Here is a 15,230-nt window from a genome sequence, read left to right on the forward strand (position 1 = left end):
TGAAGGGAACTCATAGTGCATTTGGTCAGAACTGGCAAAGCCAGCAGCTGCGTGGTGTAGGCAGCAAAGCCTGAGTCGGAGCCCAGGTTGCCTTTGGTGGCAGCTGTTCTACCCGCTCTGCAGCTTTGCTTTTTACTCCAGTTTCTCAGTTTATCAATGACGGCTTTGAAGATCCATTTGCATAGCCCAGTTGATAAACGTCTCTATTATTATGGAGAAAAAAAATTGAAAGTCTGCATTCAGTAAATTACGAAGTACTGTGAGTCTGTTTTGTCATACTCTGGTTTTGTGGTTAGAAAGTAAGTTCTGGTAACTAGAGAAGTGTTACAAAACAGCCCAATTAAGCAATCGTGTTAGATGACTGCAGGCAGAGAGACCAATTCCTGTTTAGATTTAGTTAAGTACGGATGGTGAAAGAATAATATTAGCTTAAGTTTTCTTGGTTTTCTTCCTCTAGTAATGTAGTGACTTCAGACCACAGGAAAAAAAGGGGCACTACTTCTGTCATGTCAAGAAAACAATAGTTTTCTGTCCTTCTTATGCTGTGGCACCCACAGCTGCCCACAGTACTGAGGTGAGGCCACACTAGTGAAGAGTGGAGTGGGACATTCACTTCCCTCAGCCACCTAAATTGGGATACTCTCATGTGTCTGTATTCCTTGTACACACAGGCCCAGCACAGCCATCTCCCATCCCTTCCCTTCTGTGTGTAGTCTTTGGTGTGAAGGCCATTTTAGGGATAGGGGAGGTACATGGTGCATCTCAGTGCACTAGTTCCCAGGCAGTCCAGATCAAGGACCTCTTCTGGGAATGCCGTGACTCACTTCTAGCCCTTACAGCTGAGTTTTCTCATGAAAAATTGAGATTTCAATGAGAAAATAAGGATTTGGGGGACATGAGGGAAGGTGTGATGAATGCTGCGACCTCACTCTGACATGGAGATAATACATGAGCAAGCAGAGGATGTGACTGGCCTTACGAGCCTGGAAATGTTCCTGCGACCCACAGGACAGACATAACCCTGGTCTGTTGTTAGGATTTCAATTTATCCCTAGCCCGAGGTCAGACTGTCTAAATCTGTTCAGTTACAATGCCCTTGGATGACAGCCTGACTTACTGAAATAAGCTGAACAGCTCCAGTCCTCAACAGGACTAGAATTTTGGACTTTATCTTATGCATTTTTTTTAAATAAATGCATATATATGTGTGTACAAAAGAAAGAAGTCAGAGATGCTGTTGTTCTGTGTTCATTGAATAACTGAACATATTTCAGTCTTGCCATCTCTCCACTCAAACCAGAAACTGAGGCCAAATATTCCTTTTATTTAAAACAATACCATGATTTTCAAAGAAGAATCACAACATGATTTTTTTTTTTTTTTGCATAAAAAATTGGTAATTAAAGTATTAAAAATACGGGTGACAATCAGAACTTTTTATTTAAAGTTATTTATAGTTAATAGTTTCTGAAGAGCAATATTTGTGTCTTGGGGGAGGCAACTATCACAGTAGCAAACTGAGACTAAGGTATGAATATTACACTTGCTGTGCCAATTGTACTAGCAGTCCTTTGTTATGAGTGGATATAAAACTGTGTCTTATAGGAAAAGACCTCACCATCTGTTTGTTATGTTCTACAGATTCACCAGTTAAAAGTGTGTAATACCAGACTGCTAAGTATCCATCTGAGTTCTCAGCCCCCTTTCTTTCCTACCTCTCTATCATTTTTACTTTATGTGAATATTCACATTACTGTTTTCACAAATGTCAACAGTAAAAAAATACGTTATTTCTCTTTTTTTATGTTTATATTAGAGATTCTGTCAGCTGTCTTGGTAACAAAATCTAAGCTCAGCACGTAACCTAAGGTAATAACCATAACTTTGAAAGACAAAGAATCAGTTTGTCATGTGAAGAATTTGCAAATGAATATCTATTGTTCACATTGTTGATTAGTGACTATGTATGAATCACCAGATGTAGAATTCAAGAGAATAGATGATATCGGTTGTCTAAGAGCACATGACATAAGTGCACTATAATTTAAAATCATGCTGTTTTTCCAACCGGTACTCGTCTATGTAACTGAAACAAGAATATATAGTAATCACACTTCAGAAAACATGACGGTGCTGAAGGCAACAGCTTGTACATGATAGTTTTACTTTCTGCTGGGTGAATACAATTGTGCTAGTGTAAACTTCCATGTATAACTGTTATTCCTAGTGATTCCCTTGTAATTAACCAGATGAAGATACACTGAGTATCTGTGCTAAGGAATTCTAAAAAGTCTTGATTAACTTCATTTTTTCACATATAAAAACAAGTGTGATATGAAAAATATATCATGGGCCTTTTAATTTATTTCTGTGTTTGAATAAATATTCAGTTAATTTAAAACCCTTAAATAATAACATTTATGGAAAAATACAAAAAAAAAGAAAAAAAAGAAGAAGAATGTGTTGCATTTTAATCCTCCTGATTCTAATTTCTGATTTCCTCCCACACATTTTTAATCATATAATATATTGAAAAATTTAAAAAGTGAAACCCTTCATTTACATAATAAGGACAGGGAAGAGGGGATCAATAGCATAGATTCTATATACTTTACTCCTCAGAAGGCTGCATGTGTTTGCAGTGCTTGTTTTGCTATGCACATGTGTATATAGCACCCTAATGCCAGGCAATATCAGCATCACAACTGTTGCATGTGTGTAATAAAATTCAGAATGTAGACTGTGTCTACCTGTTCCTAAAAAAAAAAATAATACAAAATTTAATAAGGCCTTTCCTCCATCAGTTATTATACATTAAACATTATCTTGGTGCCTACGCTTATTCTGCAGGCTCCTGGAAGATCACATATAATGCCTTTGCTAGCTCCAGTAGAGCTTGATATCTGTTCAATCAAGTTCGCCTTCTGGGCATTTCTAGAGATTCTTACGCTCTCTGCACGTACATAATGCTTTCTGTCTGAAAATGAAACCATTGCCATAGTGAGTTTTCAGAACTGCTGAACTCCTAGGCATCTGCGCAGCCTGCGGTATCTTGAGGAAAAGTCATACCGTACAGATTGTTCTGCTTTTTGTTTTTGTAAGAATTGTGAACAGTTCAGCTGTGGTTTTGTGGATGAGATACGAAAAAGAGGTACGCATCTGTTAAATGCAAAACATAGATATGTGGAAGACAGACTAAGGACCGTATGCTATTTTCTCTGTATTTACATGGTACAGAATGGTGTTTGGGATTTTTGTTGACAGGACTGCAGTTAACTTACATAGTGTTTAAACCAATGTGACAAAATAGCACAGGCTTGCTTACCCTGTGTCACAACCCCCACTGGGCCTCCACTTCTGTTAATTTATAAGTGGCTTAAAGGAGCTGAAATTTTAAAATCACAGGGTAAAAAGAGGGTTTTCAGAGTATATCATACATCCTTACTTATATAGTTTTCTGAAAACTACCCATCAAACCTTAGGAGACCTGTACTGCTGTTATTCTGTGTTCTTTCTAAATTGCCATAAGTGTGGCTCAGATATTATTTATTTATTTGTTTGTTTGTCTATTTTTGCAGTAAGTACAATAATTTTTTTAAAGGCATGAGGGAATATTGTTGAACATGGTTTAGATCCAAGCCTCCCTTTTGAGCAGTGTAATATTCAGCCTTACCCGCAGGATCTGTCCAAATGATTGCCAACCATTCTGTTGTTGCCTGATCCTTTTTTAATCTTGCAATTCAGTTACATTCTAAAGCTTCCTTTATCTTACTGACATTTTACATATACAACTCACGGTAATGCTGCTATCCTTTCAACTAAGGCAGGCTATCGCATTATGCTGTTGATGGACTGTAGTAGCCATCCATCAGAGCCGTGTTCCCCTTATCTTTGAAAGAATGTTTCTCCCCGTTTTTAGAACAGAGATTTGGTTGACACTCCAGATCCCATGTAATACTTTCGGAAGTATTAAGGAAATGCTGTGACTAGTCATGGAAAACTCATGCCAAACACTGTTATCAGTTATAAAGAGTAAGTTTGTAAAAGTCTGTCAGCTTATCGCATATTCTGAGTATTCATCACAAAGAAAAAGGAGCCACCATTGACTGGGGACTTGAACTCCTTGAGAGTCTATGCAAAGTGTGAAGGGACTTATTCCTACTTATTTCTTATGCAAATAATATGGTAAACAGAAAAACTGAAAATGGTCTGGTTTATTGGTAGAGACTTGGAGTGATTTTCCACTATTACCGATCTTATTCTCTGTGAAGCTGGCATTTATAATCTTGGCGTTGACATTTATATCATACTGTGAAGGGGTTTGGAAGTTCTGTTTATCATGTTTGCTCATATTCTGTAATACGCTTTGGATAGATGATTCCCATCTGGGAAGAGTGGGCATAATGCACTTGTCTTGCTCAAAAGGAGGGATTACCTGCTTGAGCCAAAACAGTATGCAGCACAGACATTGGAAAACAAGTGATTATGGAGCTAACGATGCTGTCAGAATTCTAATGAACTCAGTATTACTGTTTTTACCTAAGCCAAGAGGTTGAGATTGTTTTCTGTAAACCGAGATGAGAAAATTCACAGCCTACATTTATGTTCCAAAAACAGGGACTTTTTTTTGCAAGTTTTCTATTGAAGTATATAATTTCTGAGTTCATCCATAATATCCAGAGATTGGTTAATTTGAATATAAATGCTGAGACAGTGGGTCTTGGAGCCAGATGTATTGAAATTGCTGCCCCAGTTATTACAGAATTCATAGCTAACATGTTTAATATGTCTTCTGCAGCGGCAAATTACCATTTTGCTTGGCGGTTTATTGAAATTAATTTAGTACCTAAGAAGCCTGTCTTCTCATTTAAATAATTATTGACCTACTTTTTTTTTTTTTTTTAAGCAAACCTGGTGGCAAAAACTGCACTCTGTTGGTAACATAGGGATATCTTTCTGAATAAAATGACTGGCTATGTTTTAATCAAGCAGAAATTAAGAGTTCAGAGGTAAGTGAAAAAAAATAATTAGAATCAAAGAAAGGCTTCCATATTAATAAGAATTTAAAAGTTCAAAAGAAAATTACTATGAATAATAAGAGACATGAAAAAACATGTTAATGATAGGACATTTGCCAACTGTAAGCTGCAGGAGTTCACCTACCTACCTTCCACTTAAGCATCTTTGTGAGGACCCTGTTCAGTTACCTAACTTTGCTGCGTCAATCCAAAATTTCCCAAAGTCCCCTTCAGCTTAAAAGGCATACAAATGTTGCATCTTTTACCCTACAAAATCAGGAAGCGCTTTGTTACGCCCTTCATAACCATTTGGTATTTCAAACATTCAAACAAAGTTGCTGGGGAGAATGAATGAGCTCCCGCAGAAGTGCTGGGCAGAGCCCGTGGGCTACTTCAAACCTGCCTGATAAGTACCCATCAAAATCTTCATAAAGGCTGTCCTTGCTCCCTTCTCTGTCAGCTGGACTTTGAGACAAGAGCAGAAACAGGGAGAAGTGGCCCCATCCTGCCTGTTTTGGAAAGAGTCCAAGGGCCCTTATTCCTGCCACAAGGACATGTCCAGGGCTCTGTCTGCCAGGCAAAATTCTCCACTGCCTGTCCAAAAGTGGTGTGGAGTAGTAGCATGTAGCTAGTAGATACCTGGGCAGGCATATTGACCCTTCTTCTTAGGAGGGTTTCATAGTATATATGGCAAGGGATGACTGAATGTGTACACAGCTGAGCTAAGGACTTCACACGTCAAATATGCTGCTCTCCTTAAGAGATAATACGGACATACCCATTATCTATTTTTGATCATTATTGTGCTACTACCGCAGAGGTAACTTTTATTTTCTGAAAACAACTGTGCAATACTTCTTTCACTTGGATTATGCAAATGACCTTTAAGGGCAAAGTCCATGTGAAAAGCTGAGTGTAACAGACCAGGACACTGTTTCAATGCACTATAAAAGTCAGTCACTATGTGCTGTGCAAACAACTCCTTGAAGAAAGGGACCATAGAAAAGCAGTTGTGCAAGGATATGCATATGAAGGAGGTAAGCATAACTCGTGATCCCCATATTGTCAGTGTTTACAGTTCTTCCATGGTCTCCATACCAGAGTATCATGCCTCACCACACCATGCATATACGTATATGCTATGCATGAACAGGTGTGCCTGCATGGATGTGCAGGAAGCAACATGAACAGGACAGTTGTATTGATAATAATGGTGGGTGAAGGTAGATGTACTGTCTTATAAATCTAGGACAACAGGAAATAATGTCTCATTAAAGCCATATGTAAGAAACAGACAACTCATCCATTAAGTCATGATTGATTCACGTTCCAAAACTCCCATATCAAAATTCAGAGCAATTACAGCTGAGTCATGCAGACAAGGAGACGACCTCTGAGCTGGAGTAGGTATTGCCAAGACAAGATATAGCAGCAAGGGTGGGGAGAAGGGAGGTGCTGCATCAAAATCTTGGACAGAGCCCAGGGCCACACGATTAGATCAAAGTATCAGTGTTTAATTTAAAAGAAATGTTCCTTCCGTCTGATATGAAGAAAAGATTAAAAATATAACAAGCTACCTGTTGCTTGAAATATTAGCCTGAAATATGAGCTTTATTAGGAGTAATTCATTCTGCTGTGCCTCTCTACAAACTGTTGCCAGATAAAGGAGGAGCATGTACTGCAGAGGCAAGGGGGGGCAGAAGCAAGGCAAGGTTGGCCAATGCAGTTGTATGCAAAATGTGCCCTACCTTTGGCTCGAGAGGGGCCTTGTGAATCCTGGGTGTGATCTTTGTGAAAAGCCTATCCACTTATATTTTCTTGATTCCCTTCACATGGTGACTTAGTGAAACCATGAAAAGATGATTTATGCATGAAGTACAAGAGGTCTGTGAGTCACAGTCAAGCCATACCAGTTCATTCAATGAAGTGTTCCACACTAAACCAGGCATTATTTGAATTGACCGTATTGGTTGAAGATTTCCCTGCTCCTTTGTGCAGCACACTAATAAGGCGCATAGTTAATTAAGCTACCTACCAGGAACACAGCAATGCATCTTTAGAAGGCCTGTCCTGACAGAGCGAGGGATCAAATAAAGAATGCTTTGGGGACATGGTAGCACTCAGGAGAGTTGAAAGTGTCAAAGTTTCCTGTCAGCACTCTCTAATGACTAAAGTATTTCCAGGCATCTAATCCCCATACCATGAATGTGCAATTCCATTGTAGTTGCAAGGGACAGACGTCTCACTCTCAAGTTGCAGAGTGCTGCACTTCTTCCTTGGCCCGTTGCCTCTATCGTAATGTCTATCTGTGCCAGTACCAAGGCTGCCACTGCACAGTAGCGTCCTACAGCTCTGAGAAAGTGCAGACTCTCAATTTCTTATGGATCTTCAGCCTCCGTTCTTTTCTCCAGTAGAAGTGTGCCAGTCCTGTTGGCTCATTAAAGTATTGATAGACAGACAGGTTTCTCCTATATGAGTGTATTGTGGCAGCTTCATGCTTTCTTATTTAAAATATGCATAAGTTTATAGAAATACATACAGCCTGACACAATGATTTAAATAAAAAAGTCTCAATGTTCTCCAAATACATAATATACTTGAAATACAACAGGCTTAGCAAGATTTTTGTCTTGTTAGTACCTATGTGATTAAATATATCTTGGGGCAATACATTCCCATTATCACTTTGGGACAGAAATTCTCTCAATCACTTAGCTAAAATAAAAGTGACATTGTTATTTCCTAAGCAACCCTCACTCTGCACTCTCTGCTTATGTAATGTTCATTAGAGAGTTTGAGAATATGGAAATGGAAAAATCCTAAAACCTGACCATGTTTCTGTGTTTTCTGCCTTTTTGGATGTGTGGGAATATAGGTATAATGACCACCGATGGAAAAATTGCAGAGCTGTCTTTCCATACGTGGACTAGAAAAGTTCACATGCTGCGATAAATGTGTGGTAAAATGTGCCTCATAAAAGCACAAATTACCTAAAAAGAGTTAAATATAGATGTCCTAGAGAAACAAAAGCAGTAGGCCAAATTGGAAGAGCTGTTGCCATTAGAAGCTGTTGCCTCTGGAGCTGGAGACTGGTTTTGTCATATCAGTCTGCTTGTTAGATATAAAAAAACCACCATGACTGGAATAAAACAACATAATTGATATTGCTTACAATGACTATTTTATTATTAACAAAAGGAAACGATACACTGGAAGGAACAGCATTGCAAGGAATAGATAGTTTTGTCTTTTCCATATCCCTCTATAGAAAGTTACTGCTGCTGATAGCTTTGAGAGCGAGTCTGTTCTTGGAGGGGCCTAAGAAATCTTGTGGGATAAAACACAGGGGAGACAGTGGGATAAAAGCTGTAAAGCTGAGGATGGGACAGAAATCCAGTTACTGGTCCTGAGGACAATCTAATCTCTTTTTTAGGGATTCTAATCTGTTTGTTTGGTGAAGGATCTAGAAGGGAAGACGTATGAGGAGAGGTGTGAGGAGCGGCTGAGGTCCCTTGGTTTGTGCAGCCCCGAGCAGAGCAGGCCGAGGGGAGGCCTCATGGCGGCCTGCAGCTCCCTCACGAGGGGAGCGGAGGGGCAGGCGCTGAGCTCTGCTCTCTGGGGACAGCGACAGGACCCGAGGGAACGGCATGGAGCTGGGACAGGGGAGGGTCAGGTTGGGGGTTAGGGAAAGGGTCTGCACCCAGAGGGTGGTCGGGCACTGGGACAGGCTCCCCAGGGCAGTGGGCATGGCACCCAGCCTGATGGAGTTCAAGAGGCACTTGGACAACCCTCTCAGACACATGGTCTGATTTTTGGGTGGTCCTGTGTGGAGCCAGGAGTTGGACTCAATGATACTTGTGGGCTGGGATATTCTACGATTCTATGGTTCCTTCAGTAAAAAGAAGTCTACTTATTATGTATTATAAATACCTGAAACAATGTGTAGAAGGACTGATAAATTCTTTTATGGAGAGATACATCTTGTTTGCTATCACAGGTAGCCTATACAGTCTATTATCTATATATTATTTATTAACAGTATGTTATGTATGATATAGACCAGTGAGAGAAATGAGTATCAACTTTTCAGTAAACCTCCTTCATTTAAACTGCATTCAAATGAGCTAGGTTTTATATTTTAAAATTTAAATTTTGTTTCCAATAAATCCAAATAGCTTTACTCATGCAAATCTTCCAGCTCACCAAACGAATGGTTTCTGACTTTTAAGTAGCTGTTCAAGAATGCATTATCATTTTTTCATAATCTTTTTTCTCTTATGAGAGTGGGTGTCATGTGAGTCATTTCTTTTTGAGTTGTATAAGCCAAAGGCTTGTGTATGCCAGCTGGCTAAATTAACTTCCCAATTAATATAAATATTCTAACACAAATAGCTGTTTTTCTCAGTAACCACTATCACACCTTACTATACTATACATAATATTCATTCACACAATAAGGGTACCAGAAAATTACTCTGTGGCATGTGTTGACATATATAAAACATTTACATCTGTAGTCTTAAAAGAGAGATACTGTCTTAAACATTTTAATAAAGAAGATTTTAGAAATACAAATTATACAGAGGTAACAACAAATCTTGGTAGAAAATATTGAATGGTCAAGGCTTGTTTTGAGATGGAGGATTTTAAAATGTTCCCAAAAGAAAACATTTTCGGCAAGAAATGTTTTAGCATCTTTTTAATATATTTAAACAGAAAATTAATGACTGTCCTGACTGTTCGTGACCATCCCCGTGGGTCTCCCTCTACCTCCCCCTGGCCCAGGGTCCCACACCATCTCCAGGCTCCAGCTCCCTGCAGCCCAGCCCTGCCCGACCATGGGCCCCACTGACCGGGCCCACCTGCAGGCCCACATCCCAGCCTGGCCTTGGCCTGTCCCATTCCCCAGGAGGTGCCTGGTGCTGGGGCTGCCCCAGTTCCCCCCGCTGCCCTGCTCCTGGCTGAGGTGGTGGGACACCCCTGGTGCCAGGCCCTGCCCTGACAGCCCCTGCAGCTGTTCCCAGCCCAACCCCAGGGAGCCATCAACCCCCCCGTGCTTTACAGGCCTGCTTTCAGTTCTGCAAAAACATACCTCAGCCATATTTCTTTTTCTTTCTTTCTTTCTTCTTCTTCTTTTTTTTAATCCACAAATTTCTATTTAAAACACGGCTATGTTACAAAGCCTGCTTTTTTGAGATAAAGAGCATATGCTTGCCAAACCTTGAAAGGCAGAAATTTCCCATTCTTCACAGAGGAATACCTGTTGTTAGATTTATTGAGTGTTTCTTGACCAAAAAGCAGTACCTTCAGAGTCTGCTTTTTAATACATTTTTAACTTACAACTGAAGACTTCATGCAAGTATGTCTTATGAATAACAATATCCAAGCTTACCTAGATTTTCTAACAGAGACGAGAGAATGGTATGAAAAGTTAAAGCAAGTAAAAACTAACATCTAAAATACAGATTTTAGTGTAGCACAGAATCACAGAATAATTTGCATTGGAAAGGACCTCTGGAGGTCATTGAGCCAAGCTCCTTGCTCAAAGCAGGGCCAGTTCTCAAACTGGATCAGGTTGCTCGTGGTTTTGTCTAGTCAAGTTTTGTATTTCTCCAAGGATGGGCATCCCACCACTGCTTTGGGATCCTGTGCCAGTACCTGCCCATGCTGACGAGTTAGAATCCTGAGCCTCCTGTCCTCAGGCTGAACAAGCCAAGCTCCTTCGGCTTCTCTTTGCACATCATGGCCCCCATGCCTCATGGCTTCTGTTGCCTTTCAAAGGCAATATAGCTTGGTCTCACAATACTGCTGGCCAGTTCCCTCAGCATGCTGTCTGAACCTATGGGTTTATACCCAATGTGCATGAGCAGTCCATAGCTCAATGCTCTTTTACTACAGGCAGTACTTCTCTCCCCCAGAGTCAATCAGTCACCATGGAGATGCCTGAGGAAATACCTAGTTTGTAAAGACTGAGGCAAAGAAGGTACTTCCATGTGTTTTCAGGTTTTTTTTGTTTTTTTTTTAACCCACCCAGTTCAGCAGCTGGACACATATTTGCTGATATTCATTTTGCTACTGACAAACCTGCAGAAGCCATTTTTGCATTATTTCTCAACAGCTTCAAATCCAGCTGAGCTTTAGCTTTTCCCTGCATGCCTGGGCAATGCTTCTACACTCCTCCCAGTTAGCCTGGCCCCACTTCCACCTTTTGTACACATCCTGCTTTTATTTAGGCTCAGTGAGGCACTCTCTTCACCCCTGGCTCCTAGTCATACCGTACACATTGCCTGCTTAAACATATGTAGGATTTTCAGACAAACAAACAAACAAACTAACTAACAAAATGCTCTAAACTAGTTATATATTCCAAGAATTTTGGTTATAAAATTTGTAGGTATTACTGATGGATAGCTTGAATAGCTTTGAAGTGCATCACTCAGGAATATATCTACTTTGACATTTGAATTCATCAACAAAAATAATTTTTAGAAATATTTTTTAAAGTCTAAATTTTGTCTTTTCCCTAGATGTATTGTATTATTTCTTACAGCCAAGATGCCTTTCTCTAAGATTCTTACCCACTTCTCTTCTTTACAGATGTATGGGTAAGGTAACATGCCATCAGTCTGTATATTTATTGTGTGAGTAAAAGACCATGGTAAGTCATCTAATAAATAATACTCCTGTGCAGTAGTCATCTTAACTATTTTCTTGACTATTAGAAATTTAAATAGCTTAATTGATTTATCATTGTCATCTATTTAATTTTATTCTAATACTTCTTTTATTCTGATACATTTTATATTCTAATACATTTAATTCATCTTAAAATATAATTCATCTGAGCACAGATCCAAGAGTTTTGTTCATAAAAACTATTGAATCGCAAATTGCCTGGAATCATACATATTTTTATGCTTCATTACAACAATTGTAACTTATACACAAATTACATTCTCTTATTTACTCATTTAACTGTCAAATAAGAAAAAAACGAATAAAGTTATAAAAAATATGGGAATTGCAAAGAATTTATTTACAAGTGTTGGAAAAATCCTTAGAAAACAAATTATATATATTTTGAGATGATAATGCATAATTATCTTTCATCTGTTTTATTGTCTGCATTTATGTCATGAAGGTGATTTATCCCATGAACTGAAAACTCCTTAACCACGCATTCTGTCTTCCTCCTCACATCTTACAGACTGAGCAGGAGGATGTGCCACTCTGCACAAGCTGCCCAGGTAGTATTTCGGCAAGGACAGCAACTGGGAGGATTACTTGTTCGTACATGGTACGTGGTGACTCAGTGGCTCTCACTGGAACCTCTGAGGTGAGAGAAAATCTTCTCTCCTATCTGAGTGCCCATGGCACCTGGCTTTATAATTACGATCAGACTTGTATTCTGGTTTTGGTTCTGCTGAGTCACAACGATTCCTAATCCTGACCACACTGGAAAATTAAAGGATACTGTTTTGCTTAACTATCCTTTTCCCAGCACTGACACTGATTTATTGATGTGTCATAAGTGATTTATGTAAAAAGTATTTATGATGCATGGCTTGCAAAATGTTACAAAACCCAGATACTTTCACAAGGTAAGCTTGTAGCTGCAAGTCAACTCAAGGCGTGAGCTATAACACATATAGAGATGGAAGATTCAGCCTTCTGAATGCCCTCTTCTTATGTCAAAGGGGAGTCATTCCAAGCTAGCCTTAAGATGTCTCGTTTGGATTCCCACTGCAGGTCTTGAGGCATTCATGTAAATTGTTTAGTAACTTAATATTAGTAGATCTAGTCTTTCACTCCTGGATGTATTTTGGTAAGGATCAAAGATGTGCTGGGACAGCACCATGCCCTGTGCAGGCAGCAGGGCCACGGGCCAGGTTTACCTTGCAGACTGACTTGCACAGTGGTTGAGTGCCCTCAGGAAAATAATCTTGATATGCATCAAGTACTCATCAGGAAATACATTCATAAAGAACTCAGAAAAATTGTATTCTTCAGGACACAATTCCATAACTAAATACAAGAATAAAGTAAGAACAACCCCTCCACAGTCCACAGATCAGTTTAGTGGATATTTCTGGCTAGATCACAATAGATTTCCAAGGGGGAAAAATTAAAATAAAAAATAAAAAAGGAACTGATTACATCATCTTTGGTTATCAGAACAGTCCTCCTAAGCCAACAAAATGAAAAAAGGGTGAAAAAAGTGCCCAAAACATTTTTATACCTAACTCTTAGAAATACTATGTAAGATTTCTGACAGAGGATGAGATGAGAGAAAGAAGTGTCTTTTTTCCATCTACTTCATGCAGTTGACATTATTTAGCTGACTGCTTTTCCCTAGCGAGGCCTGATCAAGCAGCTATTTGCTTAATTTTACAGACACGGGTAAAAAACTCCACTCACTTCAACACCACCTGGCTTTACAAAACCAGGGTTCTCACCAGCTTGAGGATGATAACGTGAACCACCGTTGCAGCAGGTCACAAAAGACAGTAGAAAATCAGAGACTTAGGAAGACAGCATACATTTTTCACAACAGTTTAAGTGACAGCCAGCCATAGCTGCTCAGCACTTTCCTTTCAGACCATATATACCATCTCTGTGCTGAAAAAAACACTTGTTGGATATGAGCAGTTCATACAAAGAACCAGTGGAAAGCTATTTTCTTTATATTTTTAGTAGGATCAGTTCTCTGATCATTTATTTCCTGGGATAAGCTCACCATGGAAGCAGCTCTAGGCTGTCAAAGGAGTAGTGCAGAATTTGTTTTGCATTTTTTGTTTATGCAAGGCAGGCTACAATATTAAAATAGGCAGACACATCAGGGGATGTGTCAAAATGCATCTCTAGGGTTTAAAGCAAGCAAACCAGTAAAGTAGTTTCTTGACCTAACAGTGTTCTTTCAACTTCATACTAACTCTAATTTATAAGAACCAGTTGGTTTGGCTCCAAGGCACTGCTAGAAATTATTAAGTCACTTAGCAAAACTTGAAATGATTACATGAAGCACAACGCCTTGAATCATAATTCAGTCAACAGCGTCCTCTGAACCCCTACTTTGCTTCAGTGTGTTTTCTGCCCCAAAGAGTCTTTCTTCTATTGGCATCCATGGGTGCCTAAATTTCTGTCCTAAACACTCTCATACAACCCCCTGTACATCTCCACAAAACAGGCTGTCCTCTCCTCCACCTACCTTAACACACGACCCATCGGAAAGTCATTCTCAGAGCAGTGTCAGTGGTTTTTCCAAGTCTTAATAGTTGTGCTACCTAGCCTAGGGGGCTTCTTTCTTAGCTTGCTGTATTCTTTTAATCCCGGTGTTAGGATCTACGTAATCACATGAATGTTGGGGTAATGCAGAAGAGACCTAAGCTCAAGGAGCAGGGAGTCCCCACCAATTTATCACTTGTGCAAAAGTCTTTAGGCATATCTGTTTTGGGCACCACAGCCCCTGAAGCAACAACCTGTAGCTGTTACTTGTTGTGGACTAAACTGTGCTTCTCATTACCTAAAACTGCTTGGATCCAACTGCTCATAGTCCTTCCTTCTAAGTCCCAGTCCAGTGGGCAGGTGCAGAAGATGTTGCTAGAAACACTTCTCTATAATATTAAGCAGCATTGTTGCATTATTAAAAGTCCTTCTCTGGCTTTGGCCTCTCATCTCTCAGACATCAGTAGTTTTCATGTACACACGAGGCTTTTTTAAAATGTTACAAAAGTGTGCTTTGTCATGCTCTTAGTCTTGGTTTTCTTATACCATTTGACTTTAAGAGAACAATAGGGAACTAGAAGACAGTGCTTGCGGTATAAATACTTCTCATAAAATTATGTCCTTTCTTCCCTATTTCATTTCTCTTTGACAACCTTCAGGTACATTTATTTTCCCTCTTCTTGTTTTCCCTTGAAATGCATCTTCCTTAAAATACAGTAACAGCGCCAAGATTCAGACAGGGTTCCTTTCCTTTTCTCTGCATTGCATTGTGCCTATTTTTTAATTTTTTTTTTTAGATATTCATGAAATTGATAGAATATTTGCACTGACAATTGGAGTCCCACAGAAACAGAGCTATCGGAATTGGGAACAGAAGTATCATCAAGAATCAAATCTTCTTTTAAATGCTCTCAGAATGGGGTACAACTTACTGAAAGAGGGGGACAGTAACTGTTGTCTAACCATGCTGCTCACTTTCCTGAAGGC

The 15,230-nt window shown here is 39.4% G+C and overlaps 1 long non-coding RNA gene across 1 annotated transcript; it reads left to right on the forward strand.

Moving 5' to 3' along the window:
- Positions 1-4,914: 4,914 nt before the first annotated feature.
- On the forward strand, positions 4,915-12,748 carry LOC310896063. The gene is made up of 3 exons (XR_014581155.1): positions 4,915-5,009; positions 11,616-11,676; positions 12,226-12,748. It is a non-coding gene; the product is annotated as an uncharacterized lncRNA (long non-coding RNA).
- Positions 12,749-15,230: the final 2,482 nt, after the last annotated feature.

The sequence above is a fragment of the Anser anser genome, assembly GCF_964211835.1.
Source record: "Anser anser genome assembly, chromosome: 3".
Taxonomy (NCBI): domain Eukaryota; kingdom Metazoa; phylum Chordata; class Aves; order Anseriformes; family Anatidae; genus Anser; species Anser anser.